A 13,437-nucleotide genomic window follows, 5' to 3' on the forward strand; every position below is an offset into this window, starting at 1 on the left:
CTCCCATTTCATGTTTGAAAAATGCAACAAATGCTGTTGCCTAGCAGACCGAGAGGGTGGAGCCACTAACAAATACACACACTCACGACATTGTGACATCATAATGTACCAGTTTACATCATAGCATACCTCTTAGCCAATAGCGGTGGCAGATTTAAATTCAAATGCAGTGAAGAGTTTTTACCTGACAACAGCACAACACTGCCAGTTTTAGGCAGAACATTTACATTTTAACTAAAATGCACTAAAGTGCAAAACTATTGACTACACGTGTCTGCAGCACAATTAGACACACATTTATATAGTTTATCAGAAAAAAATTGTTGATTTGGGGGTGACTTGCTCTTTAATAATATCATTATTAAGGAAGCTGATAACTACCAGACCTGTAGAATTACTAAATCACTTCAGTTGAATGTGTCCTGAAGTATGAAGTGGGTTGAGATATCTCAAAAAGCAACATAACAATTCGTGTTCTAAAGAAATTCAACAACAAAGTAACCCAGATTAGCATTTAAAACCCTGCAGGTCTCATGTGGCTATTATGAAGTCAGAGGTCATGATTCAACAATATTAAAGAGACACAAGGTGCAAAAAAAGGAAACAACACCAAAACCTCTGCTGACCCAAAACAACAGAAAGATCTGTCTCACATTTACCATAAATAGTATCCTCAAAATTGTGTGAAAATATTCTGTGGTCTGTGACCAAAGTTAAACTTTTCTTTCTCTCTCATTAGATCTGGTTTAAAACACTGCATTTCAAACAAAACACCATACCAACAGTCAAACATGGTGGTAGTGTGATGGTCTGGGGCCGCTTTGCTGCTTCAGGACCTGGAACACTCACTGTAGCTGATGGAACCACAAGTTCTGCTCTGTAGCAGAAAATCATGACCATTTGACCCCAAATGGTAAAAACAAAATACTACCAATGTGTCACCAAGAGTGTAACACCAAGATAATAGCTAAATATAAGGATTAGTTACTTTTTAGATCAGGTTGTAGAATATCGGTTCGAATGACATATACAGAAACATAATCTGGTACGGACAGGTAAGGAAAGACACTTAAAATAACATGCAGAGAGTGGAAACATGTAAAAAATAGATCAAACTTGTGCAACTTTAGTGTTTGGTCTGTGCGCCTCGGTCTTGGGTTAATCTTTAAACACATCGCGAAACAGCAAAGTGTAGGAGGGAAAGGCACCAGAATGTCAACAACGTTGCACAACCTGCTGCTGTTTTTATCTATAAATCAGCTGTAAAACGCGCCGGTTTGACTGCTGAGTTAGTTCGGTTTCCACGTGTAAAGACTTACTCGGTTCGGAAGGACAGCCCCGGAAACACTCCTCGGAAAAGGAGAAAGTCAGCGGAGAGACGGGACCCCGGAGAAGGAAGGGTGGTGACTGAAAAACAACCGAACAGTTCCGAGCAGAAAAGATCCGGATTTGCTAGCAAGGCCCAGAAATCCAGCTGTCAGATATCAGCAGCTGTGGCCCGAGCCTTTCGCCCTCCTCACGCTGATCTGACTTCAGGTCAGCCAATTCTGCGGCTCAAAGCTATGGGGCTCCGATTGAAAAACTATGCGTTATAAATAAATGAAAACATAAAAAAAATAGAACTAAAAGGACATATTTGACCACATTTAGCTTTAAATAACAATGTAGAAACTATATTTTTAGAAATAAATATAGAAATTAAATTTCTAAATATGAATATATATTTCTAAATGTACACATTAAAGGCCAAAAATTCCAAATGCTATCCAAATATATATATATATATATATATATATATATATATATATATATATATATATATATATATATTAAATCTTTTATTTCCATTTATTGACATTAAAATAAAAATACAATCAGAACTAAATTGCTGCAAGCCAAAATGAAAAAGGGGACAGAAAGAAGAAAAACTTATGTTGTCTGCCCCTTTTAACTAAAATAGCATTAATACAAATGAAATAATCATATGATTCTTAAGGAAATTGAACAATATAGTTCCTGGACTTGTTGGCCGACAAAATCTCAACCCATGAATTTGAGAAAAAAATAGAAAAAGAAAACAATTTACACAGAAAGAAGCATTAAGTTATAGATTTACTGTATATACATACATATATACACATACAAGCACATACTAGGTTAATATTTTGTTCCTTTAATCCCCCCCACCTCCCTCCCCTCACATATTTATGTAACAGATCTATATAAGTTAATCGTTTTATTTTTATCTCTTTTTTTAAAGTCAATATTGTTTTTGCATTCTTGAGTTCAGTATTCAATTTATTCCGCAATTTAACTCCATATATGGAGACACAATATTCCTTTACGAGTATCCGATGTCTAGGTATGTTAAATAATTCATGTCCCTTTAAATCATATTTGCTATGTCTTTTTGAAAATCGTTTAATTAATCCTGCAGGTACGTTCCTTTTGTTTGCATTATACATAAATTTTAAAATATTGTAGTCCACCAGATCATAGAATTTTTGTGTTTTTAATTTAATAAATAATGGATTGGACGGATCTCTGTAGTTGCTCCTTGTGATTATTCTTATTGCTTTTTTCTGTAAGATGTAAATGGAATTTGTGTAAGTTTTATATGTTGTTCCCCAGATTTCAATGCAGTAGTTCAGGTATTTGTACGATCAGTGAGTTATATAACAAATATAATGAATTATTATCAAGCAACCCTTTTGCTCTATGTAACAGTGCAATTGTTTTAGATATTTTAGTTTTGACACTGTTTATATGTAGTTTCCATGACAGTTTTTCATCAATGATGACTCCCAGATACTTTACTTCTTGAACTCTTTTAATATTAATCTCATCTATATTTAATAAAATTTCATCATTTGAATTTGTATTACTAAATATCATAAAACAGGATTTATCACTGTTTAATGATAGTTTGTTTCCATCAAACCATTGTTTAATTTTTTTCATCTCTTTTTGTATCACTTCTATCATCTGCTCAACATATTAATATAGACCTAAATGTTTCAAAGAAAATATGAATATTAAAAAGGTTAAGCCAAATATTTAAATTTAAGTATTTTGAATGAAGTCTAAATACATTATATTAGAGCCCTGCACGGGCCTAAAATCTGAGCCCGTCTCCGGCCCGGCCTGAGGAGGTGGAGCCGCAGCCCGACCCGGTCCGAAAAGGTTTTCAGGATTCTCTGGCCCGGCCCGGCCCGAGCCCGACTTTTTTTTTACCAACTAAATGAAAACAAAGTGCGTCAATCCTGACCAATGTGTCAAACGACGTGCAGGATCCAATCAATTTGTTTTCCCCTCATTTACCGTCACGGAGATAACGGCACACTGGCTCTGGTGGTAATCAAGTTAAATTTTATCTCTTTCCAACAATTTTCACAAGAAAATAAAACAGTCAAAAGCAGGGCTTGTGTTGTGTTGACCGGATAGTTCCCGTATTTGACCGTTTATTTTGACGGAGAAAGAATAGAAAGAATTACCATGCATGCAAACGAACTGACATTTTATTCTACGCACACCGCAGATGTAGCTAAATCACCAAAGAAAAGATTCCCATCTGAACATCTGAGCTGGACACTGCTCAGCGCAGCTCGCTGTCAGCGCATGTGTGCACAGCGAGCTGAAGTTGTGGAGAGGGGCTTGGAGCGCGTCGCAGAACCGGAGCGCATGCGGAAGGTTCCTCCCACTGAAGCGAGTGTTTTCCAAACCCTGTCTCTCAGAGAGACTTGTCACTTAGAAAATGTTCCCTGATTATGAAACTTTGGCTGAATAGTGCATGTTCCTGTCTCCAATGTGGCGACACATCCAGGAGCCGTCTGAGGAGAATCCCAGAATCTCATATCCTCTTCAGCTCAGAAAGCGCATATGATTACGCACAAGCGTGGCCCATCAACCCGGTCTCACAGTAAGACTGGGTTGGAACTGTTCAGGTTTACTCAGACAATCTTTACATTTAGAATTGGCATACAGATGTAAAATTAATGCAGTAAAATATAAAGCTTTTAATTTAAATATCCATTCATTATTTTACAAGCACAGAGAGCCGCATCAGATTCAGATCAGACTGAATTCAGTCGGAGGAATCTTCCCGCATGCACTCTGGTTCTGCGACGCGCTCCAAGCTCCTCTCCACATCTTCAGCTCACTGTGTACCTTATGTAGTACATGCTGACAGCGAGCTGCGCTGAGCAGTGTCCAGCTCAGATGTTCAGATGGGAATCTTTTCTTGAGCGATTTAGCTACATCTGCGATTTGTGTAGAATAAAATGTCAGTTCGTCTGCATGTGCCGGGGTAATTCTTTCTATTCTTTCTCCGTCAAAATAAACGGCCAAATACGGGAACTATCCGGTCAACACAAGCCCTGCTTTTAACTGTTCTGTTTTCTTGTGAAAATAGATTAAATTAAACTTGATTAACACCAGAGCCGGGCGCACTGCACCGTTATCTCCATCACTGTAAATGAAGGAAAAACAAAATGATCGGATCCTTTTCTGACCTTCCCCACCTACAAAGTTTAATTACAACAATCAAACGTGACAGAGCCTGGATTTGTATTCTGAACAGTCTAAACATGTTTTAAAAAGAAATGTATGACAAAAGTGGCACCTGCTCAGTAAAACCACCAACAGGGTGAAAAATATCAAAATATTGTAGGCAGAGACGGGCTACAACTTCTGGATCCACTTTATATAAATCGTTTTATTGATTATCGTCTCATGAAAGATAACTTTGACGTACACGAGCGACCGGTACTGGCTGCTGGCACCTGTTGTGAGCAGCTCTCTGCTGTCTGAGGGTAGGCCCCGCCCACAACGCCGCAGCTGCTGTGGCTCCCAGTGTTTTCTTTACTGTGGGAAACGGGTAATAATGGCTCTTTGATGGGAACAGGTTGCCGACCTCTGGTTTAAGTGTTTCAAATTTTTTTTTAATGAATTTGATTAAAAATAAAGGCGCCCGGCCCGGTCCGGCCCGTGTCCAAGGTAATTACACAGTCGTTGGCCCGAAGCCCGACCCGAGGGCCTAGGGCTTCAGTGCAGGGCTCTACATGATATTGAAGCTAAACACTTAAAAGACATTGTAGAATAAAGTTAAACCTACATTATCAGGATGGAGTTTAAAGCTCAACTTCACAGAAAAAAAGTTTTAAATTATTATTTCTAATTATAATCTGTCACTCAGAGTTGAACGGGAACGGGAGTCTTTCACCTCTACTCTCTGCATTAGCTTCTGATAGAATTAGACTCTATGATTTGAAAAGCCTGACAGATCTACATCACACTTTCACTTAACATTTATGGACTTATCCATCTTGACTCTCGACCAGGAAGGCTGTCTTAGTGCACAAACAGTAGAGAACGTCTCGGCTAGTAGAAGCTAATTGTTAGAATTACCAACTCCACCACATGGTAGAACTCCTCCAGGCTTGTGGTATATCTGGAGATCAAACATCAATGTTGCAAAGCAGAGTCAGTGAAAAGGTCACTTTGCTGTTAGCCAATCAGTGGCGAGATGTCCAAAGATCAGGAAATAATACTTCAAAGCTTGTTGTCTGAAGCTACTTTCTCCTTGAATTCTTCATCCTCAAACAGGTGCACCAGAGCTTTTTTCCTCAAAGTACGACTTACAAGACATCCATTCCTACTAGAGACCACTGCAAATGTAATGAAAGAAGGAGTAGAGGTGACCTTTAAGTGTTTTACAGTAAAGCCCATTTCTGAAGAATCAAATATAAATATGCAATGCTACACTTGAATGCTTTGCGATAATTCTATATTTTATAAATAAAGGTTAAAAATCTAAACAGAGACAATCAGACACAAAAATTTCAAATGGAATATAAATATAAAAAGGTAAAGCTACATTTTGAAACAGACATCAATATTTAACAAGATCTGCACAAAAACATGACAGTCAGGCTAATGTTTTCACTCAGTTTGATTCATAATGTGTTTTTGCAGGAGGAGCAGCTGCAGATGAAATCCCTTAAGGTTCAGATACCAAATCATGCAGAAGTAGATCAGCAGGAGCAGCAAATTATGCCTGTGACATTTCTGTGTGCTTTTAAATCCAAAGCTGTAATCTTGAGGTGAGCAGCACAGGGTAAGAAGAGGAGAAACATAATTCCACATTATGAAACCTCTTGAATGCAGCTGCTCTGCCTGCCCATCTGAGTCCACACCTCCCAGCCAGCAGCCAATAAGCAGCTGAGTTCAAGTTTCTCCTTATGATGGGAGGTTCTGTCTAGTTCATACAGCTTCCAGCAGCACTAGCTGAATGTAGGAACTGTTGTTCTTAACTTTATCTGACATAATCTGTTTTGTGTCTAAATCTAAGAAGGTGCATTTCAGTGACCTTTGAACCTTGTTGCACCTTTCATGTGGTTGACTTTTTTCAAGCACAGCAAGGTGCCGTGTGCACACGAGTGCATGTTTCTGCGCTCCAGAATCCTGGTTTAAAGTTTGTGACCATCAACATAAATATACTGGACATCTCCTTTCCATAGGCTCCAATACCACGTTTTTGTACTAAAATGAAAGGTGGCCACCACCGCCATTTTGACCGTGTCACAGGTTCCGTCAAGCCCAGACAATTCCATAAAAGGGAAGAGAGGTGGAGCTGAGGGTGGGGCTGTAAGGCTGGGATCAACTGACGGCAACCGGTCGAACTAGCTACAAGCTAACCTGAAGCTAACCCAAAGCTAACGCGGAGGTGGGAGCCGCGCTAACGGATGTAGCCACCTAGCTACAACCGGAGCTAACTCTGTGGATCACCCATTGACTGCATGGAGTTCAGGTGGAGGTTTGCGGCGCTTTTTCATGAGAAGTACCTTTCTGTGAATAAAAAATATTAAATCGGTAAGTTTATAAGTTATTTCCGTAATGAAAATTGTAATCTACTGTACCATGTTCAGCGCCTTGGGCTTCCTGACAGGGTTGCGGAAGGCGCTTTAAAAATAAAGCTTTGATTGATTGATTGATTGAAAATATATTTTGCTTTGAGCAAGTTTTCACTATTTTTAACGTACCGTATTTTCAGGACTATTAAGTCGCTCCTGAGTTGCACCAGCCATTAAATGTATAATGAATAAGAAAAAAACATATATAAGTCGTATTTTGGGGGGAAATTTTATTTTTCTTATACAATCTGAGACCAAGCGTTTCACATTGCAAGACAAGTACCGGTAACAATAACCGAATAATGCGCTGCAGGAGCATGCCACGGTCTCCAGCAGAGGAAGGCGGTGTTTGAAACCCTCCAAGCGGGACAGGGGAACTCATTCTTGGGTCGGAATCGGCCCGCAGCAGCGCGGTGTAGCCTACATATTTTGTTATACAAGTCACTCCGGAGTAGCAGGACCGGCCAGACTATGAAAAAAGTGCGACTTGTAGTCTGGAAAATACAGTAGTTATTAGTATTTGAGATAAATTAGCAGGTTAAATACATTTCATATATTTCCAAAACGTAATGCTTGTTTGTATCTTGTACAGCCAAGTAGCCTTTATTCTGGACTCAGTACAATTAACCAAAAGTAAAGAGACATTATACAGATGACGTAAGCACAAGATCACTTACTGGAAGAAACAAAATTATTATCATGAGAACCAGAACAAGAGAGCCTGATAACAGTCATGTGAAAATAACAGTTAAAAAGTATGAATGTATAATAGAAACATAAATATATTAGAATTAGTGTAGCTCACTGTGATCCAAACAATAAATTAGCCATAGCTGATTAGCAATCATGAAATGAGGTCTGGGAGTTTTTAAGTTATTACATTCTTTTCTGAGATCTGTTAAAAGGTGACCATGGCAGCCTGTGTCTCCAACATCAGCTACACAACGCAGCAAGTGTAAGTTCCAAATACCTGTCTTGACCACTTCATGTATGGTTTTGTACTTTAAACAGCTAGACCAAACCTGTTATTTTTTTCTCCATAGCCATTTGGATCATTGGTGACAGCTGAGTGAGGTGTGGTGCCCAGAGAGCTGCAGAGTCCCTCTGAGACAACCTTGGCCTCCCTGACGTCTGTGTCTCCTGGTTCGGTTGGGGCAGACTGAGGCCCTGTCCACACGTAGCCGGGGATCTGCCAAAACGTAGATATTTTTCTACATTTTGGCCTGTCATCCACACGAAAACAAAGTTTTTTCACACGAAAACGGATCTTTTTAAAAACTCCGGCCAAAGTGAAGATCTGCGTTTTCTCCGTTTTGGGTGTCTGCGTGTGGACAGATAAAACCGGAGTTTTAACGTCCGCAACGTCACTTTCCACGACAAAAAATGCTTACATCACGTGTGCGACCTGTGTTTACACTAGCCGACAGCATGGATGCCCTCAGAGCTGCGCTCGCTTTATCAATTGCCCAAGCGCTTTTTGCTTGTTTGTTTTTGCAAGCGGAATTACTGCTCCTTGCGGAAGACCACAGACGAAGGACGAGGTTAAGAACGGGGGAAGTACTGCCGCCTACAGGTCTGGCATGTCCTTAACAACGTATTTATCCAGGTACGTGTGGACAGAGTTTTTTTTTTAAAACGAGGTGGTGTGGATGCAAGCTTTTGGAGGGGCGGATGTTCGTTTAAAAAAAACGGTTACGTGTGGACTACGCCTCAGGTGGAAAGACCTTCTCCCCTTCTTTTTCAACTCCATGCATGGAATAGCAGCTCCTGATGTCCTTCTCATCCACTGTGGCGGCAATGACATGGGGGTGGTCAGCAGTGTGAAGCTGGTGAACATGATGGAGGAGGACCTGCACCGGCTTCACCTTCTCCACCCTCATATCACACTGTTGAGAACTGTTCTTCCTTCACAACCCAATGTTCCACTCACTCTGCAGCTCTCTGGGCCCCTTTTATTATTTTAAGTATTTTTTTAAATGTACAGACACTTTGTGTCCTGTTATTTTATAAAATGTGATGTAAAAAAAATAAATGTTTTTGCTCAATTACTGGAATTTCTTTGGTTAAGACAAAAAAGGAAGGAAGAATCATTTATGCCAAGTTGTTTCTACAACAGGCCTGTAACAGTTTCTTAGCAGCAGTGTTGGGCAAGTTACTTCCAAACTGTCATGCATTATTTATTACTTGTTACCCTCATTTTAATGTAATTGATTACATTATAATATTACTGATTTTAAAATGTAAGGCATTACACTACTTTTGCATTACTTTAAGTTACTTTTACCAAAACAATTTCAATTTGAATTAGGTCATGTGATGCTCAGTGAACTCATGACACATCCAGAGGAAGGTGATGTGGTGTCTGAGCATTGCTGTTTAAAACAGTCAGATATAATAACAGTTCTTTATTAAATGAAAGCAACAACAAACTGTACTCTCAGCACGCTGCCATCTTATATTAACTGAGAAGGATGTGAGGTGGTGGGGGCTCCAAGCCTATTTTGCCTTGGTCCCCAAATTCCTTGATACGGCCCTGGATGTGGGACTGACTTCTGGGGTGATCTGATTCTATCACATGTATAAATATTAAATGCTTATAGATTATTGCTTTTCACTGGTAAAAATGTGTATTGTGGATAAATCTACCTACTTATATTTTCTTTTCAAGCACTTTGTTTTGCTTTCTTGATTTTATGTGAATAATTTCCTGCCCTTTCTCTCCCCAACCTTCCTGCATGCCACATGTTTTCACCGTCTTCCAGAAAAACTGTTTCCTAGATGTCCTACTTTCTAACCAATCAGCCAAAGGGATCTACCGAACGCAAAAAAAGCTTAATATGCGCTGCGCTCCAGCAGCAATGAGTTGAAATCACCGGCGGCGGGCGAGGGCACAGATTATGAACTCATCTGAGGCAAAGCACGTCAGAAAAGTACAGAAAGTACAGAGAATATGGGCTGATATAAACGATCGTAAGTGAATTATTTTGTTTTGGTGGAGCGATTTTGTGAATATAACAGCGGCCGCGCGCAGGACGCAGCTGGAGTATTTGAGCCGTCACCGCTGCGTCCTCTCTGCTCATAGAATGCCCGCAAAGCGGAGTCCATAAATGACGTCATATATGTATATACCGGATCTTTATTTTGAGCTTTCCGCAATTTTAATTGTTAAGAAACCCACATCTTGATTCTGGGTTTAAAAATGCGTTGTAATAACCGCGTTACTGACAATTGTACCGAGTAAATATTATCATTTTCTTTCCCTGTAATGCCTTACATTACCACATTACAGCAAAAAACAATGCATTACAGTAATTAATTACTTTTGTACCACGTTACTCCCAACACTGCTTAGCAGCCAATAGAAATGTGTTCTTTACTAACTTTACTTGGTTTAAAAATCTTACTAAAATAAACAGAGTGCTGTATTGCAAAACCCAATCATACTTGTTATGTAAATATTAGCTTTGTAGATATTTTTTACAGATAGATATTTGTGTGCTAAAAAAACAAACTTAAATAATTTGTCATTCTTTATTGAAAAACAACAAAATACAGGTATACAGAAAGTGTGGGAAAATTGATAATGTGAAAGTATTGCTCTTTAAATGTAATATTATTTATCTTTAAAAAGAAAAACTCTAAAAATGTCCTGTACAGCAACATGACAGAAGAAAGGTGGTCTGTCTGTCAGAATGTGCTGAACAGATTTGCTCTATCAGGAGGAGCGTTTTGTGTGAGTTTATGTTACTGTAATATTGGTTTGGGTTATGTATCGCCACATTAGCATGTAAATGCTGAACCAATCTGGAATAAAGAGGGATGCTGACCAGTAGAGGTGGTTCACCACACTTTGCTTCCACAGTCTCACATCCTGGGTCGTCTTTCTCTTCCCCAGCTCTTCGATTTTCTTACCAATTCATGGAGAGCCAAACAGACCCACATTTAAAATAGAAAAAAAAATCCTGTAATATTCACTATATACATCCCCAAAGATTACCTTTTCCCATGTGCCAGGGGTCAAAGTAGTGACTGATTTCCTTTTATTCCTCCCGCAAATACTTCTGCACCCATGTGTGGAGGTCAGTCACAACTTGCTGCACATCGACCCCCCCTCTCCAAAAGTGTGCTCAGACTTCGCACAAATCCCTCCTTCTCCATTCGCACACTATTTCCAACTTCATTGCTCTGAAAATAAACATAATTCTCCATTGATCTGTGAATAATTAACCATGAAATGTATTGGAATCATCGGGTAATGTTGTACCTGTATGAGTTGGATCTCAATAACTTTGTTTCTTTTGAGATCCATCATGGTGTGGCTGCCATGTTTGGCTGAGTGTCCTTCAGAAATGCAAGTTATTACTTAATTTACATTTGATAGCAAAGGAATAAAATTAATAAATTTAAACGTATTCACCAGGTGAACGTCACCACCAAGTGTCACAGGTCCAGATTCAGTAGCCTCCTGGATGAAATCAGCTTGCTCTAGCTGCCACTGCCAGCTCACTGTTGGAATTAACAGCTTTGCCTGATGTCGATAGAATGTCTGCTTGGACAGTCCCTGCACATTGAAGGCACCCAGGAACTAAAATATGAAAAGTTACGTCATGAAATGAGAGATGCACAGACCTTTTTAAAACTAACCTAAACATTTTTGGCCTATACCTTAGAAATCTGGCTAAATGATGAGCCAGACTTTCTGGAAGATGAATTTCCATCATGGTCCCTGTATCACAAGACACACAGCAGCTGTGAGCTCTAAACTGGGTGGCTATATAAAAAACAAAGAAACAGCACATTTATAAAAGTTTAAAAGAGCATAAAACCACGTGTAACAATAATCTGCAAAACAAATTAAAACTAGAAGGTAATAATAAAAATGTTTACATAGACGATTATTAAAAATAATTCACCTTTGCTACGCCGGTAAGGCTCCACGTCAGGCTGGACAAGTGCATTCTTGCAGACTACTAAATCAGTCTGACAGCCAATGTCTTGGGTAGATTTAGCCTGAAAAAAAAAATAGAAGCACATTGTTGTTGGAGTTTATAAAGTCAGATAATATACAAAAGAAACTGTCAGATATAGGCGCTTTATAACATTCCTAGTGTGTGATCGTTATTATAACATAAAAGTCAGACACATATGATGTGGAGAGAGCCTGAAATGCAACCTCCTGAACAGAATTCCTCACAGAACCGGGTCACGCTGTGGTGTAAAGCTGGATTTCACGCTGTAATGCTGTCTGTCTACTAGTGCTGCGTTAGTTAAAGTCACTGTTAGCAGAATTACCGACTGACACAAAAACAACACAAATTTTCTCCGAGCCGTACAGTAATAGTCATGTGGACCGTTTCGTCGGCCAGGGCTTCGAGATATGTTCCGATTCGCCGCTGATTCTAACCTTACATCCCGTTCCACATTCTGTGAACTTGACAAATCAGCCCGAAGGCAGTGCAGACTGATATTAGCTAAATGAAGTGAACCACGTCTCTCGAACTTTGCATTTAGGTAGGGTATTGAGCTGCAGTATTTCTGCGGTCAGGTCTCTCTCCGAGTCCGAGAGCTCCACGAGCGGTCAGCCTGCGCAGCAGCTAGTAGGCGCCGCATCGATCAGACATGCACCGGGCTGACCGCTGGGGAGAACCGGGTGGAAGAATGGAACACAGAAGTGTCCCTCCAAGAGCTCCATCATATTTCAACCCATTTTTATGTTAAATGCACTGGGTTTTACCCTTTTACCCATCGACATATGCCCTTTTAATAATTTTACCGTATTTTACATCTAAATATCATGGTTAAACAGTACATGTTAAAATGATAGTTAGCTAGCTACTTCGATAAACTCAGCTAGTAAAAAGGCGGCAGTGACCTAAAATACATAAATATAATTTAACTTACCGAAAAAAATGAAGTGGAAACTCCTTGGACGCTCTATTAGTGCAATTAATACCACAGCAAGTCATTTTGTCCAACAATTGCACCAATAATATCCAAAACAGAATACACAAGCACAGAGACCCAAAATCCCGAAAGTTTCCAGGCCAGACTGAGGCTCTACTGAGGCCTTTCCACGGAGCTAGCTCTGTGGTCACGTGGGATGCTCATTAATTATACAGAATTTTAGGCTTTTAATACACTTAAACAGAAGAGTGATGTGGGTGGAACTGCAATTTTTGGTACGTCCGGGTTGAGACCAATTTCTAAGCCGCATTGTGGGGGTTTGCTTGTGACCTTTCAGAACAGGATGTAACTGTGCGTGTGTGTGTGTGTGTGTGTGTGTGTGTGTGTGTGTGTGTGTGTGTGTGTGGTACAGGTGAAACAGGAAAAATTGGAATATTCTGCAATCATTTATTTCAGTAATCCACCTTATACTGAGAGACCATCTAAAGCAGTGGACCTCAACAGGCCACATCTAGCCCGCTAGACCTTTCCACCTGGCCCTCTAATTCTTTGAGCCCTAATGCCCCCCAACAGGGGAACTTTGAAGCTTAGCAGCAAAATTCAGGTCCCAAATATCAAATAT

The 13,437-nt window shown here is 39.7% G+C and overlaps 1 protein-coding gene across 1 annotated transcript in view; it reads right to left on the reverse strand.

The window, feature by feature from the left end:
- sardh (sarcosine dehydrogenase) overlaps positions 1–1,551 on the reverse strand; it is a 52,379-nt gene extending 50,828 nt beyond the window's left edge. The window contains exon 1 of the mRNA XM_015940649.3: positions 1,320–1,551. The gene's annotated coding sequence lies outside the window, so the exon portion shown is untranslated. The remainder of the gene's footprint in view (positions 1–1,319) is intronic.
- Between the last annotated feature and the right edge of the window lie 11,886 nt (positions 1,552–13,437).

This window comes from Nothobranchius furzeri, chromosome 6 (genome assembly GCF_043380555.1).
Source record: "Nothobranchius furzeri strain GRZ-AD chromosome 6, NfurGRZ-RIMD1, whole genome shotgun sequence".
Classification (NCBI taxonomy): Eukaryota; Metazoa; Chordata; class Actinopteri; order Cyprinodontiformes; family Nothobranchiidae; genus Nothobranchius; species Nothobranchius furzeri.